Source organism: Prionailurus bengalensis, chromosome D2 (assembly GCF_016509475.1).
Source record: "Prionailurus bengalensis isolate Pbe53 chromosome D2, Fcat_Pben_1.1_paternal_pri, whole genome shotgun sequence".
NCBI lineage: Eukaryota > Metazoa > Chordata > Mammalia > Carnivora > Felidae > Prionailurus > Prionailurus bengalensis.
The window spans coordinates 60,232,689-60,245,278 of record NC_057351.1 but is presented as its reverse complement, the minus strand read 5'-3'; the positions used below and the strand labels follow the sequence as shown (position 1 = coordinate 60,245,278).

General features: G+C 41.8%; 1 protein-coding gene across 19 annotated transcripts in view; it reads right to left on the bottom strand.

Moving 5' to 3' along the window:
- Positions 1 to 12,355, bottom strand: part of GBF1 (golgi brefeldin A resistant guanine nucleotide exchange factor 1) — a 120,825-nt gene extending 108,470 nt beyond the window's left edge. For 12 of the 19 annotated variants that reach the window (XM_043597345.1, XM_043597349.1, XM_043597350.1 and 9 more), the window contains exon 1: positions 12,092 to 12,346. The gene's annotated coding sequence lies outside the window, so the exon portion shown is untranslated. Of the gene's footprint in view, positions 1 to 4,607; positions 4,661 to 12,091 lie in introns of all 19 variants that reach the window. The other 7 variants (XM_043597360.1, XM_043597358.1, XM_043597363.1 and 4 more) reach the window with 4 other exon arrangements.
- Positions 12,356 to 12,590: the final 235 nt, after the last annotated feature.

Below are 12,590 nucleotides of genomic sequence, written 5' to 3'. Positions count from 1 at the left end.
CTCTATGTTACCATTTATGTAAAACCCAACCAACCCATCCTACAAAATGCTAGATTTTTGTTTTTGAAAATACGTAATATTCAACTTACAGTATGACATAAAGAGCAATATAACAGCCAGTATCCAGATTAAGAATAGTTCAACTGAAGTCACTGTGTGTCCTCCCTAAATCATATCCTCCTCTCTTTCATCCATAGGTCCCACTTCTCTAAATGTGGCGTTTATGAAACTTTTATGTTGCTTTGTACTTTTACTTCACTGATATGTATCTTTTTTTTTTTAATGTTTTTATTTTTTTTTTAAAAAATTTTTTAATGTTTATTTATTTTTGAGACAGAGAGAGACAGAGCACGAATGGGGGAGGGTCAGAGAGAGAGGGAGACACAGAATCTGAAACAGGCTCCAGGCTCTGAGCAGTCAGCACAGAGCCCGATGCGGGGCTTGAACTCACGGACCGCGAGATCATGACCTGAGCCGAAGTCGGCCGCTTAACCGACTGAGCCACCCAGGCGCCCCTAATGTTTTTATTTTTGAGAGAGAGAGAGACAGAGCATGAGCGGGGGAGGAGCAGAGAATCTGAAACAGGCTCCAGGCTCTGAGCTGTCAGCACAGAGCCCCACGCAGGGCTCGAAGTCACAAGCTGTGAGATCATGACCTGAGCCGAAGCCGGACGCTCAACCGACTGAGCCACCCAGGTGCCCCTGATATGTATCTTTAAATAATATATACCATCATTCCATATATTTTTGTACTTTTATTTAACTAATACAATATTGCAAGTAGTTTTCTGCAATTTGACCTTTTCCCTTGAAACATTATGTTTGTGAATCATCCATGCTACTAAGTATACTTTATGTATTTTGTCCAGGTAATATGTATATATGTAAACAGAGAATATATATACCCCAAATTCAATAACCATAGTTATCTCTAGAGAAAGTACTGTGCAATCAGTGAGTAATCAGAGGATACTTTAGCCTTATCTAGAATGTTTTAATTTTTTACAAGAAGAATATATTACTGTACCACCAATATAATTAAAAATTAATTAAAGAGATGAGATATAATTTCTGCCCATGAGGCATTTAGCGAGTTTAGTGAGATCTAAAAGAAAATGAGCCAAAGATATACAGAAAAGAATGCAACCTTCAAGTAGTTCCATTTGCATATTTTGCAGAAGACAGGGCCCCCAGAAAGCAAGAAGTATGAAAAACATTACAATAAAAAAATTTTTTTAACGTTTACTTATTTTTGAGACAGAGAGAAACAGAGCATGAATGGAGGAGGGTCAGAGAGAGAGGGAGACACAGAATCTGAAACAGGCTCCAGGCTCTGAGCTGTCAGCACAAGAGCCTGACGCAGGGCCTGAACTCACAGACCGCAAGATCATGACCTGAGCCGAAGTCGGACGCTAAACAACTGAGCCACCCAGGTGCCCCATTATAATAAAAATTTTTTTTATGTTCATTATCTATTTTTGAGAGAGAGAGAGAAAGAGAGACAGAAAGTGAGTGGGGGAGAGGCAGAGAGAGACAGAGACACAGAATCCAAAGCAGGCTCCAAGCTCTGAACTGTCAGCACAGAGCCCAATGCGGGGCTCAAACCCACAGACCATGAGATCATGACCTGAGCCAAAGTCAGATGCTTAACCTACTGAGCCACCCAGGCGCCCCACAACACATTTGTTTTAATGACAATTTAAAGAAACAACTAGATTAGTCCCAGAAGACTATCTACTTTCTAAATGTCCTAGGCACACAATGTTCTCTCCTGAGAAGATCCAACAATGAGAACATACACAACAATAAGGAGGAGAACCAAGAAACTAAAGATAAACAAATTAAAAAGTAATTCAAAGTATCAGAAGAGAAAAGATAGAATCTCTAGTATCTCTCCTTCCTTAAATTATTTAGGCAAGATGAGTATGTTCTAGATCTCTAGAAGGATTTTGAAGAAATTGCTAACAGAGGCTGGCCCCAGAGAAGGGAACAGAGGAACAGGGATAAGAGGAAGACTTACTTTTCTCTGTATATTCTTTTTTACCTTTTGAATTTTGTGTCACACATATATATTACTTATTACCTATTTTTAAATTAGAATAGTGAAGAACAGTTGTATTATTCCATATATAAGTGATTAAGATCAGCAATCAATGTTAATTAGCCTAACATTTACTTTAGTCAATAAGACATTACCTAACACATGCTAAGCAAAATACTAGGCACAGCATACAGAATGTCACTACCCACGCACAAGGAATTTATAATCTAGTAGTTTAGATAAAACACATATATACACACACAAGCCCATATAGATCTTCAATACATGAGTAATACACAGTGTCATAGTAGTGGAAAAAAGAAAATTATTTCTGGCAAAAGGCTCTAGAAAGGCAACTAAACGACAGACAGGATTCAAAGAATAAAAAATATAAGGGAAGAATGGCAAGGGTAAAGGCTCATAGGTAGGAAAGTCAGTAGGTATTTAAGGAATCATGATTATTCCAGATTGGCTAGAACATTATTCCTAGAGTAATAATAGGAGGTGTGGGGCATATCATGGAAGGCCTTCAATATATAATTATTATTCAGGGCACCTGGGTGGCTCAGTCAGTTAAGCGTCCAACTTCAGCTCAGGTTATTATCTCACCATTCGTGAGTTCGAGCCCCACATCAGGCTCTGTGCTGAGAGATCAGAGCCCAGAGCCTGCTTCAGATTCCGTGTCTCCCTCTCTCTTTGTCCCTCTCCCGTTCGCCCTGTCTCTCTCTCTCTCAAATATAAATAAACATTTAAAAAAATACAGTTATTATTCAGTATGTATCCTGAATACCTATCATTATAAAAAAATATTTTGGAAGGCCTGTAAAGGAACACTATAAAATAAGAATAATTTCTCTTTTAGGGGCGCCTGGGTGGCGCAGTCGGTTAAGCGTCTGACTTCAGCCAGGTCACGATCTCGCGGTCCGCGAGTTCGAGCCCCGCGTCGGGCTCTGGGCTGATGGCTCAGAGCCTGGAGCCTGTTTCCGATTCTGTGTCTCCCTCTCTCTCTGCCCCTCCCCCGTTCATGCTCTGTCTCTCTCTGTCCCAAAAATAAATAAACGTTGAAAAAAAAATTTTTTTTTAAAAAGAATAATTTCTCTTTCAAAGAACAAAGAGAGGGGCTCCTGGGGCGCCTGGGTGGCGCAGTCGGTTAAGCGTCCGACTTCAGCCAGGTCACGATCCCGCGGTCCGTGAGTTCGAGCCCCGCGTCAGGCTCTGGGCTGATGGCTCAGAGCCTGGAGCCTGTTTCCGATTCTGTGTCTCCCTCTCTCTCTGCCCCTCCCCCGTTCATGCTCTGTCTCTCTCTGTCCCAAAAATAAATAAACGTTGAAAAAAAAAAATTTAAAAAAAAAAAAAAAAAAAAAAAAGAGAGGGGCTCCTGAGTGGCTCAATTGGTTGAGTGTCCAACTTTGGCTCAGGTCATGATCTCACAGTTCGTGAGTTCGAGTCCTGGGTCAGGCTCTGTGGAGTCCCACATCAGACTCTGTGCTGACAGCTTGGTGCTTGGAGCCTGCTTTGGATTCTGTGTTTCCCTCTCTCTCTGCCCCTACCCAGCTCATGCTCTTCCTCTCTCTCAAGGATAAATAAACATTAAAAAAAAAAAAAAAAAAAAAAAGAACTAAGAGAATGAGAGAAAACACTCATACTGAAAATAACAGCAATATAGGTAAACAACACTATACTACAAATTGAAAAAAAAAAAAAAAGTGTCAATGGGATTAACTGAGATCTAATAGGATCTAGTGGTTATTTGGAAGGCTTCCTGGAAGAAATAAATTTTGAACTGGGACTCCAAACTGAAGTAACCGACCTAACACTTGATCAAAATTTATTAGGCATCAAAAGCTAACAACTTACTTTCTTTCTTACTTTTTTTTGAGAGAGAAAGAGAGAGGGCTCAAGTGAGCAAGGGGCAGAGAGAGAGAGAGAGAGAGAGAGAGAAGTGGGGTTCACCCAAAGCAGGGCTTGTGCCCACCCAATACGGGCTCGTGCTCATCCAATGTGGGACCGGATCTCACAAACAGTAAGATCATGACCTGAGCCAAAGTCAGATGCTTAACAACTGAGCCACCCAGACTCCCCAAAGCTAACAACTTTCTAAGATAGTGAGGACCTAAGCAAAAAAAATCATTGTCTTAAGCTTCTTTTCTTAGTTAAAAAAAAAAAAAGAAAAGAAAAAAGAAACTAGAAAATGAAGAGGAATTATTTTCAAGGACTATGGGGAGTTGCTTTATCTCCTGCCCGGCCTCTGAGCATTTGTTTCCTCACAAAGTGATTGTCCCAAGGGAATCTGCCCTTCAGCTTCAAATGGGAAGCTTGGATGAACCACTTGCTGCCTGGTAGGCGACAGCCTAGAACCCCTGATCACAAGGTCACAAAGGCCTGCAGAGGACCTCATAAATTTAAGGTGTATCTTCTATCAGAAATAACGTGAGAAGGAACAAGCAAATACACAGCAACATCCCTAGCCAATAGGCCACTGGCCCAGAGACTGTGAGCCACATATATCCTTTGAAAACACTGTGTATAGCATTCCCCTCGTGCTTTGTGGCATCCCAGTTACTCACCCCAAGAGGATTCAAAGAGGAGTCACTCTATCAACTGGCAACTCCCTCTAGATCTAAACAAAAGCAGGAGAAACAGAAACAACAAATTGGATCCTTACTTCATGGAATACAAAAAAAAAAAAAAAATCAACTTCAAATGAATTCAAGACTTAAATGTGAAAAAGGAAACTTGAAAATTTTTAGAAGATAATATATGAGAATACTTTTATAACCTGAGCATAAGAGAGAAGCACCTAAACAGGAAATAAAAAGCACAACCCATTTTAAAAACTGGTAAATAGGGGCACCTGGGTGACTCAGTTAAGCGTCTGACTTCGGCTCAGGTCATGATCTCATGGTTCATAGAGTTCAAGCCCCATGTCAGGCTCTGTGCTGACAGCTCAGAGCCTGGAGCCTGCTTCGGATTCTGTATCTCCCTCTCTCTCTCTCTGCCCCTCTCCTGTTCATGCTCTGTCTCTCTCTCTTTCAAAAATAAATAAATATTAAAAAAAATTTTTTTAACTGGTAAATTAAACCATGTTAAATTACAGACATTTGTTCTAAAGATACCATAAAAAAAGAGGGGAAAAATAAATCACAAGCTGGGAGAAAATATTTGTATATTTTACACATATAACTAATAAAGAAGCAATATCCATAATATGTTACAAAACTCTAAGAATAGGCATATAAACCTTCCCCCAAACTGGCAAGAGACATGAATAATTATTTCACAGAAAAAGAAAATACAAACAGCAAATATACAAAAACATTATTAGCACCATTAATAATCAAGAAAATTATAAAAGAAGTTTATGAGATACCATTTTACAGCACAAAAATAGCACAAAACATTTTTCTTTATTTATTTGTGGAGGGCGGGGGGTGGTTTGCAGAGAGAGAGAGGGAGAGAGAGAGAACTCCAAGCAGGCTCCATGCCATCAGCACAGAGTCCCTATGCAGGGGCTCAATCCCATGAACCCTGAGACCACGACCTGAGCTGAAACCAAGAGTAGGTCCCTCAACCAACTGAGCCACCCAGGGACCCCCACAAAAAATTTTTAATCTGACAATACTAGGAGTTGGTAAAAATGCAGAGGAAGTGGCTAATATGTAAACTGATTCAATTCATCTGGATTTCAATTTGGCATTATCTTGCAAAACTGAAGAACTTCATATCCTGTATCTCAGCAATTCTACTGCTAAGACCATATCCCAGAGAAACTTACAAAAAATTTAGAATACTGGCTGTGGGGAAGAGGAATGTGACTAATAGGGAAAGGTATACAAGTGGCCTCAGTTTTGGTGATATTCTGCTTTTTAAGCCGGGTAGGGGACACTGATGCCCCATATAAGCTATACATATTCTGTCTGTATGTATGAAATAGACCATCAAAAGTTCCTTTATTTTTTTAATGTTTATTTATTTTTGAGAGAGAGAGGGGGAGAGACAGAAAGACAACTTGTATGCACGCGCACAAGCGGGGAAGGGGTAGAGAGGGAGAGGGGAAGAGACAATCTGAAGCAGTTCATGGTAACAGCAGAGAGCCCAATGTGGGGCTTGAACTCGCAAACTTTAAGATCACAACCTGAGCCGAAGCCAGACTCTTAACCAACTAAGCCATGCAGGCGCCCCAAAAGTTCCTTCTTTTTAAAGTCATGGTCTTTGTTGTCTGCCTTTGCACATACTGTTCCTTTTTCTGTTTTGAGTCTTCTTCTCATTCTTATCCATCTGGTAAATAAACCCTTACTCATTTCATCCAAGAGTCAATGAGTCAGAATATACCACAGTGGTTACAAGAACAAGCTTCAGAAGTAAAACTGTCTTGACCATCACCACCTCTATAATCTTAGCCAAGTTTCTTAGCCTTTCTGAGCCCCAGTTTACAATTCTCCATTGCAAAATGAAGAGAGTACCTCCCTCATCCATTTATTATGAGGCCTACATAAGAAGGCTGTAAAGCACCTAGCATGGAACCAAAGCTATTAAAACTCCCCCAAATTAGCTGTTATTATAATGCCTGCTCTATGAGACCTTTCCACTCTCTCAGAGTATTAGTACTCCTTTTCTGTCATCCCATTACACTGTACATAGCTCTATTTAAATAACTTATACTGATTTATAATTATTCATTTAGTGTGTCTCTCCGTCTATAAGCATCTCAGGAAGACACCATGATTTATTCACCTTTTTATCCCCAATGCCTATAACAAAAATGATAAATACTGAAGGACCAAATGAACAAATGGGTGGACTAACATAAGACTGACTATTCAATATAGTGCAGCTAACATCCACCTCTTGTAAGAACAATGACTTCACAGAAGACAAGGACTCTAAGCCTATGCAGGCAAACCTTTCTGCGTCCCATATTTGTTTCTCTACCAAAAGTTACAAACCTTCCATACAGGCTACTCTACAGACAAAAATAACCTACATCTGCCCACCAGTCTATTCTGTTTTCGCATCTATTTTCCTGAAGTCTCCTCATGTGCTATTTGCATGTTCATCTTTCTTCTCTGAAATACATAATTCTTTACTGTCAATTCTTTTTTTCAAGTTTATTTATCTTGAGAGAGAAAGAGAGCACACGTGAGCACAAACTGGGGAGGGGGAGAGAGATAGACAATCTGAAGCAGGCTCCGTGCTGTCAGTGCAGAGCCCAACCTGGGGTTCAACCCCACAAACTGTGAGATCATGACCTGAGTTGAAATCAAGAATTGGATGTTTAACCACCTAACCTACTGAGCCACCCAGGTGCCCATGCCAACTCTTCATACATGTATATATGGGTCTTATTTTCTTTGGTTGTAAATAGGTGTTACTAGTACACCATTGTTTATGGGGTTTTTTCTTTGTTTTAATATTTACTTAAGTAATCTCTATATCCAATATGGGGCTCAAACTCACAACAACATGCTCTTCCAACTGAGCCAGCTAGGCACCCAGAAGTTTTTTTTCTTAATTGCTTTTAAAAGTTGTCTTTGGGGGCGCCTGGGTGGCTCAGTCGGTTAAGCGTCCAACTTCAGCTCAGGTCACGATCTCGCGGTCCGTGAGTTCAAGCCCCGCGTGGGGCTCTGGGCTGATGGCTCAGAGCCTGGAGCCTGCTTCCGATTCTGTGTCTCCCTCTCTCTCTGCCCCCCCCCCCCCCCCCGTTCATGCTCTGTCTCTCTCTGTCTCAAAAATAAATAAAAAACGTTAAAAAAAAATTTTTTTTTAAGTTGTCTTTATCCAATAAGAAATTAAATTCTCAGGGTACCTGGGTGGCTCAGTTGGTGGAGCATCTGACTCTTGATTTTGGCTTAGGTCATGATCCCAGGGTCATGGGATTGAGACCCGCAATGGGCTCAACACTGAGTGTGGAACCTGGTTAAGATTCTCTCCCTCCCTCTCCCTCTCCCTCTGTCCCTCTACCCCTCTCCCCACCCCCCATCCATTCTCTCTAAAGGAAAAAAAAAATTACATTCTCAAAAAGCAAAGACTGTTTCATGGTGCTTTGATGTCTAATACAGAGCTGTGCAAACCAAGAAAACTGATGGACTTTCTGAGAGGGTAAAAACTAAATGACCCTCAACTGGCCCTTCCAAGGTTTATTTTTACTTAGTCTCTCAAACATTCCAGAAAAGCACTAAAGATACAGCTTGTAAGATTCCCAGAGCTGGCCAAGGACCATATATATCATAGTTCTGTGCTAATAAAGCAAGAGAGTGTCCAAGAATTACTGAATTAGTAAACAACTTACTGGGCTCAAGAAATTTATCCCAAGGGTGGAGAGGTAAGTGTAAGTCAAACTAGGAAGAGTTGGTGCCCTGACAGGCCACAACTGGAAAATCCTCCCAAACCCAATAATCAGGTGTCCAGTGTACTTCAGCTCTGCCACGACACCTCCCTCTACGGAGATCCTGAGTCTATCCCAAGAACTATATGCAAGGTGAACCACTAAGATATGTCCAAAGATGTCCCTTCTATCAGCCTAGAGATAAAAAATGAAACAATGCTCCTCTCTTTCACTCATCTGTTAACCATGCAGAGCACCCAAGGTGAAAATTAAGGGTAACAGTTTGCAGAGTAGGACAAAGATAAAAAGTTAGTCTGTGTGATTATACACAGAGAACTGCAGTGATTAAGTCTCATAAGGCATGCCTATCATGTGTATCAGGGGTCATCATCCACTGATGATGGATAAAATCCAGACCACAGACATACTTTGTTCTGCCTGCAAAAAGGTTTTTAAACACTTTATAACTAGTTGCCAAGAGTTTAAAACACAATCATCTGAATTTGAAGTTTCTCCTGAAAAACACCAAGACTGGTCACATTGTGCCCACATTCCAGTACACTACAGTCCCCACTACACCCTTATATATTCGTATGTGGCTTACTTTACTCATTTACATTACCTGCCTAAAACTCAGGCATTTAAGCTTGTAATCCTTGCTTTATGTGATGGCAACCAATCACTACTTCCATGATTACTTCCACTCTGACTGGGGCTCCAAATCACCATACTGCTTTATTGTATTTTCATTTAATTAAACAATTGCTGTTGAACATACTGAAATATAGAAAAAGAACAATAAAAGCTAAACAGCTGCCAATTACATTTACACAAGCCCTTCTAGCCTGACAGTAAAACCTCCCCTTCTCCCTTCAACTCGACTCCACCATTATCCCAACAGCAGAATTATTCTAATTAGTCACACTGAACCACAGGAGCAGACTGTGATCAATCAATAGAAATGGCAAACAAAGGCTAGGATGATCCTTCCAGTGAATGCTGTATAAATACAGTGAGTCTTCTCAAAAGCAGGAGCTGTGTCTTTTTCCTCTCTAGCTGCTCATACTAGCCAGTCTTAAGTACCCTATCAATGAAGTTAGTATCTAAAAGTGGCAATCATCCTTCATTCTGGAACACTGGGGAAGTGCAATAGTGGCGGAACACTGAGAACTTCAAGTTCAACTGGGATTGGTACCCGGCTACTCATGATATGTGCCTACAACCTGAGCCCTTACTGAGTCAATGAGCATCAATCTCAAGATTAGACATCACTGGGGGCGCCTGAGTGGCTCAGTCGGTTGAGCGTCCGACTTCGGCTCAGGTCATGATCTCGTCGTCTGTGTGTTCGAGCCCCACGTCGGGCTCTGTGCTGACAGCTCGGAGCCTGGAGCCTGCTTCGGATTCTGTGTCTCCCTCTCTCTCTGCCCCTCCCTGACTCATGCTCTCTCTCTGTCTCAGAAATAAACATTCAAAAAAAAAAAAAAGAGAGTAGACATCACTGTCTACAGCCACTTTTGAAATGAAGCTCAAGTACAAGTCTTGAAGGAAGAACAAATTTTCTTTTCTTTAAGTTTTTTTAATGTTTATTTATTACTGAGAGAGAAGAGAGAGAGAGAGAGAGAGAGAGAGAGAGAAAGAGAGAGACAGAGGTGGGGAGGGACAGAGAGACAGGGAGACACAGAATCCGAAGCAGGCTCCAGGCTCCGAGCTGTCAGCACAGAGCCTGACGCAGGGCTCGAACTCATGAACGGTGAGATCATGACCTGAGCTGAAGTCAGATGCCAACTGACTGAAGTACCCAGGCGCCCCTCTTTCTTTTTTTTTAATTGAAGTATGGCTGACATACAAAAGAAGAACAAAGTTTTTGATTTGAGATGAGGGTTGGAAGAAAAAACTATTACTATCTGGAAAATGACATTATGGTAAAGAAAGGGAAAATCTTTGAAGCCTGAGATACTTCCAGGCCCAAGTGAAAAGATGCTGGATTGGTCACACTATCTAATCAAAGACGGGATTGCTTATTATGCAAAGCATATCAACTCAACAGGGCTCAACAGGGCCTATCAACCCAGGTGAGCAAGGCAGGCTCATCAAACCGGATACTTCCTAGGCTATGTCATTTCATAAAGCCACTTTTTTTTTTTTTTTTAATTCTGCAACTTAGATCAGCAAGTTAAAACACAAACTATTTCCTGGACCATTTCCATCCCACTTATTTTAAAGCGATAAATACAAACAATAAATACTGTCCCACACCAACACACACACACACACACACACACGCTTCAGGAGGGCAGAGGGTATTAGGTAGGAAGAAACTGAGTTTAGTCACTATAGATCCTACATAGTTTTTCCTTCTAACACAAGGAGGTTTTGATCCTCCTTGTCACTACTTCACCATGCAAAGTCCTGACTGCCAGAGCCAGAACCAGGCCACAAGTCAGGATCACATACTAAAACTAATCCTAGGTAAAGATAACATTTATGAAGTGTCCATTACTTTCTGAAAGGCATTAGGTTGATACTGCTCATTCCCACCTCATGCTCTACCTAGGCCATTGCACATATATGCTACTGCTTTTAAGAGGTATGTAAATTAAACAGAACAATCCCAAAACAGACCTTTCTATTTGTATCCCCCACAGGGCCCAGAGAACTGCCTTGTGTACCTGAATTAAAGGCATAAAATTTTCTATGTTATGCATTAAAAAACACTACTTACACTAGTCCTCATTTCTGAAGACACTCTTTACCTCTAGGGGCTTTTACAGTTTTACAATACAGAAGTTTATTGAAAGTTACCACAGCGCCATAAACTACTCCTTGGAGTTATGCTCCATCGTTCATTCTGCTGAACTTTTAAATCAGCTGAACATCTTTCATGACTCTTTTATCCACTAAAAATAATAGGCCAACAGTACCAAACCACCAATATTCAAATCCTTCTCTGTTCTCAACCAAATATGCCATAATAGAGTGGCTTCCTTGTGAATGAACATCTCTTTAGGCCAAATGAATTGAAGACCCTGGGGTAAATGCCAACTGAAAACATACACCAGAAGAGAATATCTGTAAACAATCATGTAAAGGAAGAACAGGCTCAGAAGGTAAGTCAAGGGTTTACATATAGACGCAGACTGGCAGCTGAGCTGCCCTAGAAGAGCAGTCTTCTCTTAGTCCCAGTCTCCTAAGACTGACCTCAATCCTTCCACACTTCTTCTCACTGAGTCTAGGTTGCACTAGTTCATCATCCAGGATTTAAAAAGCAGTCAGCTGTATTAATGAGGCAGTCAAACAGAAGTGGACGCTGTACAGGATCTGCAGAGATTCTCATACCTAAGGTCTAAAAATCAATCTTTAAAAGTACATACAATGTTCTTTAGGTTTGCTTTCAGGTTTTGAGGGCTGGGCTCTTTGGGATGCAGAAAGCTCGAGAAGAGGGAAGCTGAAGACTAGATTAAGCCTGAGAACATAAGAAGAAAGATTCGGACACCCAAAAGGGATCAGAAGTCAGAGCCGAAGTCGCCCCTCCAGCCGCGGGGGCCTGACCTTTGCCCCCTGCATGCCTTCCAGTTCCCTCCCACAACAATCTCTCCCCGACTTATTATTGCGTCTGCGTCCTTAACCCACCCGGCTCGTCCAATTTAAGGGCCCTCCTCCCCTCATTCCCTGTGGCGATGTCAAGACGGCCTTTACGACACTGAAACTCTAAGAGACTTCGCTGACCTGTCAGCGGATCCAAAATGGCGGGGCCTAGTCCCAGGACCCGCAGCCGCTGCTCATGTCCAGCCCGGGCCCCGAAGGCGTCTTTAAGCGGCTCTCCCGGCTCTGGTGGCAGATGGGAGAAGGGAAGGAGCCTGTTTCCTGGAAGTTGAGGCCGAAGTAAAGGAGCGCACAGACGGCCAGAAAGAGTCGGCCGGAACGGGCGGTGGAGCCGGCTACCTTCCCTGTCAGCTCTCTGACGTGGTAACTAGCCTCAGTCTAGCCCGCTGCCTGGTAACTGCGCGAGCCCTGCTGTTTACAGCCAATCATAGCATTGTATCGTGAAAAGTGGCATTTCAGCTACCCAATAGAAAGAGAAAATTAGCTTAGGGAGGCGGGTACTACCTAAGGAGGCGAGATTACAAGGGAAAGAAAAGGGTAGGTAGGGGACAACCAACGGATACGAGGCCTCTCTGAGTGACAGTTAAAAGAGCCAATAAAAATTAAAAATTGTGCTGGGCGG